This window comes from Uranotaenia lowii, chromosome 3, assembly GCF_029784155.1.
Source record: "Uranotaenia lowii strain MFRU-FL chromosome 3, ASM2978415v1, whole genome shotgun sequence".
Classification (NCBI taxonomy): Eukaryota; Metazoa; Arthropoda; class Insecta; order Diptera; family Culicidae; genus Uranotaenia; species Uranotaenia lowii.
In genome coordinates, this window is record NC_073693.1 from 112,954,080 (window position 1) to 112,967,684 (window position 13,605).

The 13,605-nt window shown below is 33.3% G+C and overlaps 1 protein-coding gene and 1 non-coding gene across 2 annotated transcripts in view; both read left to right on the plus strand.

The window, feature by feature from the left end:
- LOC129751411 (uncharacterized protein DDB_G0283357) overlaps window positions 1-13,605 on the plus strand; it is a 492,735-nt gene that overhangs the window by 321,742 nt on the left and 157,388 nt on the right. The window lies entirely within an intron of this gene.
- On the plus strand, window positions 9,153-9,226 carry Trnan-guu (transfer RNA asparagine (anticodon GUU)). The gene has a single exon. It is a non-coding gene; the product is annotated as a tRNA-Asn (tRNA).

Genomic DNA, 13,605 nt, shown 5'->3' on the forward strand with positions numbered 1-13,605 from the left:
GCAATTTTTTCATCTACCATTTTTTCGTCATTTTTATCTACATATAATCTGAAGATTATTTTTCGATCATCACAATTCACAACGCAACTTTAAAATGAATAACTCCAAGTTAATTATTCATTATTTATGATTCAAAACTATCAAAATTCTTTTAATGGGTTCATCACTCTATGTTTCGAACTGTTAGTAAGTACGGAGTTTGTTTTTCAGATTTTATTTTAACATTTCTGAATCCGCTTACACGAATTTTGCTATTAAAATTTATATTTTCTCACGCTTTGCATAGAGTTTGGAATGGACAAATTAATGATTGAAAATAGCTTATTCCAAATTCAAAAATATTCAGTTGAAATTCATTTTGGAATAGGGAATCCTGATTTTGGAATTGTGATCTTCTGATGACTCAATTCTGAATGAAAAAGTCACACTTTACTATTTGAATTGGGAACTCTTAATCCACAAATTAGATTCAAATATTCGTAGAAAATAATCATGAAAGGTGTTTTGGATCCTAAAGTACGATTCAAAACCTGTCGATAAGTTCTGATAAACAAAAAAAGTTTTTGTCCAGATAATGCTCGGATTTATGGACATTTTTAAAATTAATTGCCCGGATTTCGCTAGGTTTTTGTTTAAAATTGCCCGGTTTGTCCGGCTCGGAAACGCGTCAAGCGAAAAAACTAGATATCTTGTTTTTGGTCCGCAATGAGTTAACATTGAAATTCTTAATTATCTTAATGGTTTTCCCTCGCTTTCAAAACTTCATCGCACGGTTAATGCCTCCTTTTTTCTGCCATGACATGATATTTGAAATTCCAAACTTATATAACTTCCTCAATTTGAACTTCGGAAGAAACTTGAAAATAACAAAGGGGATACAATTAAGATGCCGAAATAGCACATTTCTAGATTGGACCTGTATTTTTTTTTATCCTTCCCCCACCCCATACATCTTTATAGGATGCGGAGGAACTTTTTATCCTTCGGATAATTAAATCAATATATTTTCTATCTGTTACTGGGCCAGATTGCATCCTTTCGAAACTCTATATACAAATTTGCCAAATTTGACGTTGTTCAACATCAGAAAGGACAAACTTCAATTCACAAATTATATACATCGTTTAAATTTACAACATTGTAAATTATTTTCAAGAAATTGTTATGAAAACTTTGAAAAATCGATTTATTTTATCTGTCCACGCGTTACATTTGGCGCAATTAACAACCATGTGGAGACAAAATAACGAAATGGAAAACACGACCATCAAGTGTGCAATGCGTTTTCCAATTTGGTTCACGAACCAGAATCGCGAGGTTCGCGAGGTTTTCTGCCACGGCTCGCTCACGATTTTCTGGCGATCGGATTCCCCTTGAAAAAAATCCCCTACAATCACGTGTTTGCTGAGTCGCGAACCTACTGTGGTCAGAACTTTTGTGAACTACGCGCGGTTTTGTTTCTTGGCTGCTCCGATGTGAATACGATTTTTTTAGTCCTTGATCACAGCTTCGTTTGACGTTTCTCTTAATGGAATACACGCTCATGATGGATTTATCCATTTTTGAGAAAAAGAAGTTTTTCGCAATAAATGAGAACATTTCGATTTGTAGCTTGGAAAAAGGCATTCTTGCAACTTTTTGTTTTGTTTCCTTTTAACTATGAATAGAGGATGGTCAATTATCTTTTAACAACAAGTAGCTATCAAATAATCTCAAACTGTTTTGGAATAGAACATTTTCTGTCATCAAAAACCTGGCCTCAAAGCTAAATAATAACCCGCATAAATGAAGATTATAATCAAATGATTTTTGAAGCGTAATAAAACGTTTAGCAAACGATTATTGAAATTGTAAAAACATTGCTTGAATCGTGAATTCCGAAATGATTGAATTTTGAATGTGTAGTTAGGTTATGTAAAACAGTTAAAAACTGTTAAAACAGTTGTATGGGAAAACAATTGGAAGCGATAAAACGATTCTTTAAAACGTCCTTCGGATGTTTTGCTTACTATTACCAGAACTGCATTACGCTTTAAATAAATCGTTATTTTCAATGATCGGCCAATGCTAGTGGTCTTCATTCAGAATATATCATCTGAAATTTGTTGAGGCTGATTTAGAATGAGCATTTTCGCTTGTGATGAAACTCAATTTCTCCGTCTTTGCTGAGTAGAAACCGGTTTCTGCAGTCTTCTAGAAATTTGGACGGTTGATCTGAAAATAATTTTGTTAGTTCTGGATTGGATGACGTAAATAAAGATCAACTTCGCATTGAGAGACAGAGATGGATAAATAAAACGTGTAGTTTAATAGGCATACTTGTAAATGAATTTTCTAGTACAGTTATTCTTATCGAATCAGAAGAACAGTTTATTCACAGTAGGCTTTTATTCGAATTGAGCGAATAATTATGTGGACTGATTTGCGGTTGTTTTGAAATATGAATGCGGATACAACAAAGTTGTTTTTATTTTTCAGATGAATTAAACTGTGTTAATTTATATCATTTTGATAGCACGCTTTTCTCAATTTTGAGTGATAATCCTTTCAAAAAAGGTTATGCTATCTCAAAAAGAGGTAAAAAAGTTTAAGCGTGTATACGTTCTTCTCGATTGTCAAATCATCTGTCACTTAGTTTTATCATGCCTACATCCAATGTTCCAATAAAACAGTTTTTCAACTTGGTTTGAACGCTAGTTTTAAAAGCGCATTGAGCGCATTATTAAAACTGGTACCAAAGCTCTAATAAAAACAGGAAAATATGTGTTTTATTGAATCTTTAGCAATACTTTTGCAACTTTTTTACAACACTCTTAAGATAGTGTTTTATTCAAGTTTTAGCAAAACTTTCAGGGCTCTTTTAAAACACACGATAAATGAAGCATTTCCTATGTTACAATAAAACCGTTTTAAAAATTGGATGCCATCGAAAAGTCTTCATAAAACAATATTAAAACTCAAAAAAGCCAATTGGCTTGATCTGTGTTACTTGGGCAATGTTGTTTAAAAACCGTGCTGGGAACTTTCATTACTGGAAATCTACTCGGAACCGAAATATGGACATCATGGTACACGGCGCTGTTTCTATAAGCTTCGATTTCAACTGGAGTGTTAAACTAAAAAAACGAATGATCAATTTAATCTCGCTTTCCAAAACTTAAACAAAAATGTTTTTACCTTTTCGGTTTATTGTTTTAACTTAGAATCAGGAACGGAGCTTCCAGTGGTAGCAGGTTTGGCTGCCAAACCTTTTACCAGACGGGGATCCTCGGGATCGACTTTATGTTTCGGTATTGAGGTTTTCGTTCGATGAATGCGTTGCTACGCTGCCAGGGCTGGAATCGGCCGGGGATTTTTCTCTATAGGATTCTTTTTTCGGAAAAAATACAATATTATAACCTTTGTTGCAATGAAAACAAAAACACTCCGAGCGTAGAGCTTTTTTGGCAGTTGCGGTTACCTTGTCCGTGCGAACTTTGGTCTCGGTTCCTTGCGAAGCGGGTCACTAAACCGAGGACCCATCGGATTCTATTCCGGACCGTCACGTCGGCTTTGCAAAACGTGTGTTTTGTGCAGCCAGCGGCGAAATGGAAAAAAAACTCAAACACAAACGCGGATCGATTCAATTTTGTTATTGTTGTGAATGACATGCAGAGCGACACGCATAAACACTTTACCAAAACATAGATCGAAAAAAAACTCAATGCAGTATTAAATAATTGAGCAATAATTTAATTTGTTTGTCGAGAAGTAACAAACGAACTGTTGCTGACTTTGTTTTGATACACAACCGAGAATTTTTCTGTTCTGTAATCTGATATCACCTGTAATAAGATGCTCACTTAAAAATAAATGACTAAGACCTGTAAAACTACGACAAATGTCATGCTACTTTATGTTACAGGACATTTGCTGTAATATTCAATGATTTTTCATTAAAAATTCAACAAAATCAATTTAATTTACACGTTTAGTAAATTACAGGTTGATTTGTCTTAATGGTATCAATTTTTAATGACACGTAATAGTCATTATTTTTTTCTGTGTATTTGGATTATTCGAAGAAAAAATAGTATTTGATATTATGCTCACAAACCACACCAAACCCGATAAAAAACTTGATATCCAAAAGAGATTTTAGGCGTCTATTTCGTTTGAACAAACATCATGTAAGATTTGTGCACTACGAAGCATTTGAGAACATTGCTTTTATGCTCTCTGATAACTGTTCAAGGATATTTGTATTTGTATTTGTATTTTACTTCATCTGACAGTATTGTCTACATGAATTTAGGAACTAGTTGTAACTCTACGTTATATAAAACAATATTCATTTATTAAAAAGTCGCAAGACGACTTAGCTGGCTACTTTTTCTGATTCTTGTTTTAAAAACATTAGTTGAAATACGGAATTCAAACAAGTTGTAGAAACTGTTGAACACCTTAAACATGGCACGCAGAGGTTCTTGTTGGCCGTAGTTGGTTCGCTGAAAATCGATTCGTAGGAATTCACTTCCTCTAAAGAGTCGGGGTCTAATGTTCATATGGACTTGCTGCAGCAACGCTGGACAATCGATGTCACCGTCGATCAGCTTCTTCACGAAGATGGCTCTTGCGATTATACGTCTTTCGGATAGTGTCTCCATTCCAATCAGCAAGCAACGATGTTTGTAATCAGGAAGCGCATCAGGGTTATTCCAGGGTAGGAATCGCAGGGCATATTTGACGAACCTCGATTGAACTGCCTCAATACGTTTGGCCCAGTACGATGTGTAGGGACTCCAAACAACTGAAGCTGTTTCGAGTCCGGATCTCACCAAAGAATAGTACAGAGATCGTAGGCAGTATGGATCTCTAAATTCCTTAGAAATTCTAGTGATAAATCCGAGATTTCTATTAGCTTTGGCTATTATGCTAGAATAGTGCTGCTGAAACGTGATTTTTTCATCAAGAGTGACTCCAAGGTCCTTGAAAGAAAACACTCTTTCTAATGGTTCACCAGATATTCGATAACTCCATGTGATAGGATTAGGCTTTCGTGTGAATGAGATAATAGCACACTTCGGTATACTGATGGTAAGATGGTTCATTTCACACCAGTTGGCAAATTTATCAATACAATTCTGTAGAATCAAACAGTCATCCTCAGTTCTGATCTTGTGAAAGAGTTTAAGACAATTTTCGGTCAGGGGTCGGCAAAAGGGGTCGTCCATATGAACTGTTCAGTGTTTTTACTATATTAACGTTATTATGCATTGGATACAGATGAAAATTTGCACATGAGTGTTTGGAGGGACGAGTAGTCGATTCCAGGATTTAGGGTCGATTTAGGGTCAGGAGTCGGCCAAAGGGGTCGTCCATATCAACTTTTTAATGTGTTTACGATATTGGCGTTATTATGCATTGGGGGATTATGCAGACGGGGATTTCACGGAACGGACAACCGATTCCAGTTATCAAATTTTGTAGAAGGGGTTGGTAAAAGGAGTCGTCCGTATCAACTGTTCATTGTTTTTGCAATATTGGAGTTATTATAAATTTGTTTTTGATGAAAATGTGCATAAGAGTATTTTGAGAAACCATCAATCGATTCCAGGTATTAATTTCAGGGTCAAAGGTCGGCCAAAGGGGTCGTCCATATTAACACTGTTTTTGCGATATTGATGCTTAAATACATTGGATTAAGATGAAAACTTGGTACGTGGGAGTTTCAAAGGACAAGCAATTGATTTCAGGAGTCGAATTTTAATTCAGAGGTCTGCGAAAGGGGTCGTCCATAAAAACAGTTCAATGTTTTTGCGGTAATGACGTTATTATGCATTGAATAGATATGAAAATTTTCACATAGAAGATTTGAGGGACGCTCAATTGATTCAGATTTCAAATCTCGAGTCAGGGGTCGGCAAAAATGATCGTTCATATTATCTGTTCACTGTTTTTGCTATAGTGGGGGTTATTCTGCGAGTCAAGTGACGTGACTCACAAAATTTCACTTCTTTATCCTGACACTAGGAAATGTTTCAAATGTTTCAGAAAAGAAACATTAGTATGAATGAGCTTATCAATTTATCACAGGACATTTGAGCGGAAACTTCTAGCCTAGAGTGATTTCAGGAGTCGGCACAACGATGTGAAATTTTGCACATCACGCCACGTGACTCTCAGAAAAAGCCCCATTGTCTTGATTATACATCGGATTATGATGAAAATTTGCACATGGGAGTTTTACAGCACACATTGATTTAACGCGTCAAATTTTGACAAGAAATCAGTAAAAGAGTTCGTCTTAATATTTACGAATTTTTTTTGCAATAATTACATTGTTGGGCATCATATAGATGCAAAAATTTAACACGAGAGTTTTGTAGGACGAGGAGTCGATTACAGATAACAAACTAGACGACAGAAAAAGGGGTCGTCCACATTTACTGTTTGATGTTTTTGCAATTATTGTTTTTTTATGCATGAGATCCGGACAAAAATTCATTCACGGGTGTTTTACAAAACGGACAATTGATTTATGAATTAAGTTTTTTAATCAGACGACAGAAAAGGGTTCGTTAATATTACCTTTAAAATATGTTAGACATAATTTCGTAGTATGTATCCGAAAAAGCCAAAAATTCGTACACGGGTCTTTTCGACGATGAATCAATTTCTTTTTTTTAAATTTCCGTTCGGTAGACAAGCAAATAGGTCGTTTGCAAATTCGGTTTAGTATTTTAAGCGATTTTTTTGTGAAAATGCGTCCCTATTACCAACCAAATACAAAATCATCAACTTTAAAGTTAAAAGCGAAGCGAAGTTCGTACGGGAGCAGCTAGTGTTTAATAAAGTTATTAAATGCCTCAAATTCGCATGTTAATTGATTGATTGGTGCAAAAACCAAAGTTTTGCTGATGTTAAGTTTAAAAATGGATCATCATAAACGTGTCCTATTTTCAAACCGTTAAAAATTTTCCACGTTTTCCATTAATTTTCGTTTATTTTACGAAAAATAGGAAGTATGGATCATTTTCATCACAATTAAAACGTTTTCCCCTTAAGCTTTGGCTTGGACTGTTCAAAAACGAGATTTTTCCTTATTCATTTCGATTTTTTAAAATGCGTCACACTAATTGAGCTGTTTGTTTTACCACTAGAAAGAAGAGATACATTTTTAAAACCGTTGAAAATTTTATTAGAATGGTTTTTGTGGCAAATAGCGCTATGAAAATATTATGCGAGAAGGAGTTTATTGTTTGCATAGGACTTTCTTAATAATTTGCTAGCGAAATGAATTATTTCCAATTTTTGGAATTTTAGGATTAAAGTATGCTCAAGGTTCAAAGTAGGATCACTCACTCTATAAATGAGTCACGAATGCCATAAAGTTGATAAAATGATTGTTATCGAAACAAAAAAAAGCTGCTGTGCAAAACCATATTTTCACAAAAAATTTTGACCTATGTACTAGAGTGTCAATTTCCCGGCCATTTGAGCGTTCCCGGGAATCGGGAAATCTGACGATCCTTTTCCCGGGAATTCCCGGGATCCCGGGAAAAATTGAACATGAAGATCTTAACCCTCTACAGCGTACGAATTTTTATCAATATGGTATTTTTTAAAATTTAAAGTAGTACATAGTATTGTAAAACATTTCAAACAATTTTAATTCCTCAAAAATTCAATTAGCAAACCAAAGACCCAAAACAAAGCACTTTAACCGACAAACTGGTCTGATTCTAGCTGTAAAACTTTGAAATAATTGAGATTTCTCACTATCGATAGAAGTTAGTTAGCTAGACTTTAGGTTATTCATAAAATATCGTGAATTTTCAGATAACTATCCCTTTTTTACAATATGTCATTTCTGTGTTGATGATTTTGCTACTGTAAACTGTAGCCAGAACAAAAATTCTAAATGCTAAGTGTTGCAAAATAGAACATTCAGATTATTTCCGTAGTGTTTCATTCTTGGAATTGTTTGGTTTTATAGATTTTTTGTCGTTTTTCACTTTTACACTAAATTTTCAGTTGGAAATACATTTTTTCAACAAATTCAGTATTTTAACCAGATTTAAATTTTTTTTAAGATTAAGCCATCAAGGAAGAACAACTGATCGCACTGACATGACACTTAGAACAAAAATTCAACTTGCTAATTAGGTGGTGTCGTTATTGTGAACCTGCAAAATATGACAAAAAAAAATCCCTGTTGGAAAAATGCACCTGTTTATCCCGGTTTTATCGAAGAAATTGCCTATTTCTTTATAAGTTGGTTGGCACTTTTTAACTGGGATAACATTTCTTCAAATCGATCGATATTGCGTACTGTTGGAAAAATAATCAAACAAACCAAATCGAGTGTCCAGTCAGTATGGTCAATGGTAGAACAATAATTTTCCTTGCTAAATCTGATTAATTTTTCCAATTTAGATCGTGTAAATTTGTATTAATTTAGCACATTTTACTGACTTCGGGAATTCCCGGGATTTTTAAAGCGTTTCCCGGGATTCGGGACTTCCCGAATTTGTCTAATTCCCGGGAATTCCCGACCGGGAAATCCCGGGTAGGACACTCTACTATGTACGCATCCTTAGCTGCTTTTATTTAAATGTATAGTAAATAAATGTTATTAAAAAAAAAAGAATAATGTTTTTTCAATACTCCATTTCTTTCAAATATTTTTTTAAAATAAGTTTATTTTAAAATAAGGGATATGATAGAAACGTAGAAAACCAAATCATTTGTCATTTTTGCTTTATCTTATACGATAATGAAGTTGGAAAATGTGATTGATTTTTGTTGATTAAAACACAGAATTTCACAACCTTAACCAAAGAGCTGTCGATTGCTGGTCTAATGGCATCAAGATAATATTATTGATATCAGCATAAGCATCTCTGATACTGGCATGGAAGCTCAGCTCAATATAGGTAAGTCTACGCTGTCTAAATAAGTCGCAACAATAAAACAATTCAACCAATTCTTCCCAATCGCTGAGATGATCAGTCGAACATGAAAACAAGTTGGTAAAGCCTGTCTTCCTCCTTCATGATGGAAGCTTGTCAATGACGCTTTTTAAGTTTTTCCTTCGGTTGGTTGAGATTATATCATCAATTATATATTACACGTTGTGTATTGACATTACACAATAGACTCTCATAAGAGCCTTCGTGGCGCAATCGGTTAGCGCGTTCGGCTGTTAACCGAAAGGTTGGTGGTTCGAGTCCACCCGGGGGCGGTATCATTTTTGTTTGTTAAGGAAATTTAAACCTAAGATGCCAAAGATAGATTTTTTTTAATTTACTTTTAGGGAAAGTTATTTAAAAAGCATAAAAAGTTCAGTTTGTTAAAGACTACAATAATGGTAAAGTCAATTCTGTACAGCGAAATTTGACCAGCAACCACATGAAATAAATCACGACGCCCCCATTCCAGCTCCCTTTTGTTATTTCGGTAGGGACATTACCTTTTCCAGTTATTGCAACGACCTTAAAACCCATCCGTTGTTGCATTCACCAAACTCTCTCTCTTCCCGGCTGGCCCATCTCCAACTTCTATCAAACCGTATCATTTCTCTCCCCTATATAAAGTTTTCTCGCAACAGTATTTGAGTTAAATTTTTCATTCTCTTCTTCTCACATCACAATTGTGTGTGAATCGTGAACACTCTCTCACTCACCAACCGGGTTGCTCACAATTTTCACCAGGGATTCTCTCACTTGTGTGAAAAATCCGATTCGTTCGCAAAGTTTTCATCTCGCATGTTTTGTTTTTGGTTTATTTTCTTCGTCTTCTTCGATTGTCGTCGGTTTCCTCACCGTATCACGAGATGTTGTTCGCACTCGCAAATGTTGCCCTTTTTCGAACGAACGGATGATGGCTCCTGTCGTGGTGCGTTCGATCGTGTTTGTGTGCCGATTGTTGTTGTTATGTCTAGAGAGGACGTCTGCAGTCTGTGTGTGAAGCACAGCTACAGCCATCATTGTAGAGAGTGAGGGCGAATACACTTTACTGCCCAGCAATTCAGCCAGCCAGCCAACCAGCCAGACAGCAGAAGCAGAGCAGACGTTTTGCTTACTTTATTGGATTTTTTTTCGCGACTGACTCTTTTTTTTCGACTTCTGCTGCTGCTTCGTTGGAATTGAATTTATACGCGATTATTTGCTGCTTAAGTTAAAAGTTTTGGGTTTCGTTAAACAAAACCAACAGAGAAAACAAAAACGAAACAAACAAACAAAAACAACAATGCAGCACCGAAACATTTTACCCAAACCATAAAACGGTATTGACGACGACGAGTGAAAAAGATGAGCAAACCAAAATTGATTGAGTTTCAGGATGCTGTTGTCTCCGTTGCTTAAACTTATCATAAATAGACTTAATATTTCAGAAACCTTATAAAAATTTTAAATTGAAGAGATTTCCTGTAGTTTAACTACATTCAAAGGTTATATTAATTTGAAAAATCATGATTCATTAGTTTAAAATAGAAACCATAGAAACTTCCTTGAGTTTCTGCCATTTTTAATGAGAGAATACCGTTTATTGGGGGATCTTTTAAATTTGCGATTAAAATTTAATTTAAGAGTAAGATTTAAAATACTCAAAAAGAAGCTTTAAATTAAGAACTGCGTATATTGATATTAAGATGACAATTTTATTACCAGTTTCATTGTTGTTATTATTGAGTACGGAGTAAGTGTAGCTCAATCAAACATTTCATTAAAACGATTTTTAATTTAAAATAAATGCCCGGCATCCTTCAATACAGTTTTAGATTTAGAAATAAATATATCAAAACTACAAGGCTCAAGGACCTGTTTAACTTTTTGAAAGACCCGAGATCTGTTGATTCACAAAAAAGAAGGGCGATGTTACGAACTGAATCATTATTGTGTGCATTTTGCTTGGCTCTCTGCCTAAATCACCTTCCACCGTAAGACTCAGATAGCAAACAAACACGTTCTGCTGGAATGATTTTACGTTTATAATTTTAATATTTTTGTTAAATGTCACAGCGTAAATTGCACCTCATAAGAATTTAAATTACATACATTCATACAGATAAAATTTCAATATGAACAAAAAAACGCGTAAAGTAGTCAACTTTGAAAAATTGCAGTGAATTTATTTTTTATGCATCAAAAATCTAAATACAACAAAATGTTAGAATTAGAATAAACTTTGTAGTCATATTTTTTTTTAAACTTTACCACCCCTCATAGCTTTCATATGCATGATAGATATTTTTCGAGTGTTTAATGCCTGAGCTGCAATAATTTTTCTGAGGCATGTTTTTTGGATTTTTTTTTCGTTCCCGCTTAATAAAACGAAAACAATAGAAATAACAAGACTAGTTTTAGATGTATATAATGTGCCAAACATATTTACTGACATTACAAGGTTATTAGTGATATAAATTTTATATCAAATTCATAATAATTCAAACGACTTAGATAGATTTTACTTTTGGAGTGTCAAAATTACACTCTAAGTCGGAAAAGGGCGTTTTTTCTTAGCTTCCAGGGTTTATTCATAAAAAAGTAAAGATGCAATATTCAAGAGCTTTTGAATTCATTTAGGGTCCCAGAAGAGATTTTTGTTTTTTGAAGCTTCTGAAAAAAATTACCAACATTCAAACTTGCAATAGTGTCAAATTTACACTCTAATGCGAATGAGGGTTAAATAGTAAGGAAGGGAAGGAAGCGTTGTGCTGCATACTGCCCCTTTTCCTTCAATTTGACCTCATTGAACCAAATCAAAGGTATTTTGAAAAAATTCAAAATCAGAGAAGAGATTAAAACCCATTTTCAATATAAATTCATAGCGATATCTTTCGATACAACTTCAATCTGCGAATCTATAATTTTCCATGTTAGAAAATGTTGATTTTGGTATTTGTATACAAGACAGTTGAAAAAAAATTGTATTATGAGCTGAGAGAATCTCCCGCTATAAATGAAATTTCATAAAAATTGTACATCTATTATTGAATACAAGAAAATTTTCAATTAAGGTACACAGGTGTTCAACTTTCATACGTTTTAGAAAAAAATATATCTTCAAAAATTATCACTGTCAATTCAAAAGTGAAAATATTGTTTTTACCACTTTCATGGTATAGATACTGATTCTTTTTTCAAAAAAATTCAGCTTTCACTTGAATATGAGTTCCAACCTTTTAACGAATCAACGGATTGAAATGTCCTTTAATTGAAGCCAAAATATGCAAAACAGAAACATACTTTTTATGTCAAGTACTTACTTGAATAAGTTCATAGACAAACAGCACAGTGTTTTTGGTGAGGAATTCAAAGAAAGTTTTTATCTACATAAGATTGTTTAATTCGGCTGAAACGACAATTTCTTGGAAAAAAAATTTTTTTTTTAATTGTTTTCTAACAGTGAAATGATGAATGTTTTCACTTGCCCTGGTTTACCTAACATATTTTTCCTGAACTTCTGAGCTAAATTTTAATGATTCTCAGTTGGTATACATTCAAATAACAAATATTTGCGATTAATTTTTGATTATACTTGTTTTGAATGTAATACTGATTTTAGAATTCTGAATTTTCGTACATAATTTTGTTATATTTTTTTGGAATGGATTTTGGCAACATCGTGCTGATTTTATCAATTCCGAATTTCAATTCTTATTATGAATTGTGACTGAAGAAAATTATCGAAATTTGATTTAAAAATAAGTGATGGTCAACTCTGGAGCTTTTGGAACTCTACTTTTGTTGATTGGCTCTTGAATTTCAAGCTCTCATTCTAACATTATTCAATTTGAAACACATTAAAAGTGAAATTTTATCCCTCGTTTTGAATGGTAACAAATTTGCAACATAGAATGTATGAATAAAGTGAATAAAATTTTGTATTCATTGAAAGACACATCATTTCTGATATTCTTAATCGATATTTACGAAATAATTTAAAATCATAAGAATAGGATAAATTTCAGAAAGGACTAGGATACCAAATTTACATTTTTCCGAGAAGCAAGAAAATAAAGATCGTATTTTTATTGATTCGTGAATGCTGAATCCAAATACGCATTTTAATTTCATTATATCAAATCTCGCTTTTAAGAATCAAGACTATCGTTAGAAAAAAAATAAAACAAAGTTTATTTATTTGATGCATCTAAAAAACTGTAAAATGAAACAAAGATATTGAAAATAAAGGTTTTGAATCAATGATCAAATTTCTCTATGACTGAGAGTAATCTTGAATTTAAAAATAAAGTTAAATGTTTTATTTTATTTATTCCAGTTCTGAGTAAATTAAAATATTTTAACAAAATATCAGGTAAATAAACACAACGAGTTTAGCTTCTTAATGCCTCAACGTATAAGTAGTTTCAAATAAAGAAATTATATTAAAAAAGATTTTTGATCAAAGAAATTTCAAAACAAAACTTACCTTGGATATTTTTGAATGCGAAACGTTATGGTGTATTCAACAAAGTTTTAAAGTTAGTTCAAATCTCTAATATCTTAAACTATAATGTTTTTCTAAAAATTGTTGATTTACATTTTTCTATGGCATTGTATTTTGAAGCTAGAAAATGTAGGCAAAATCTCCATCCTTCATTATATAAAGGATAGC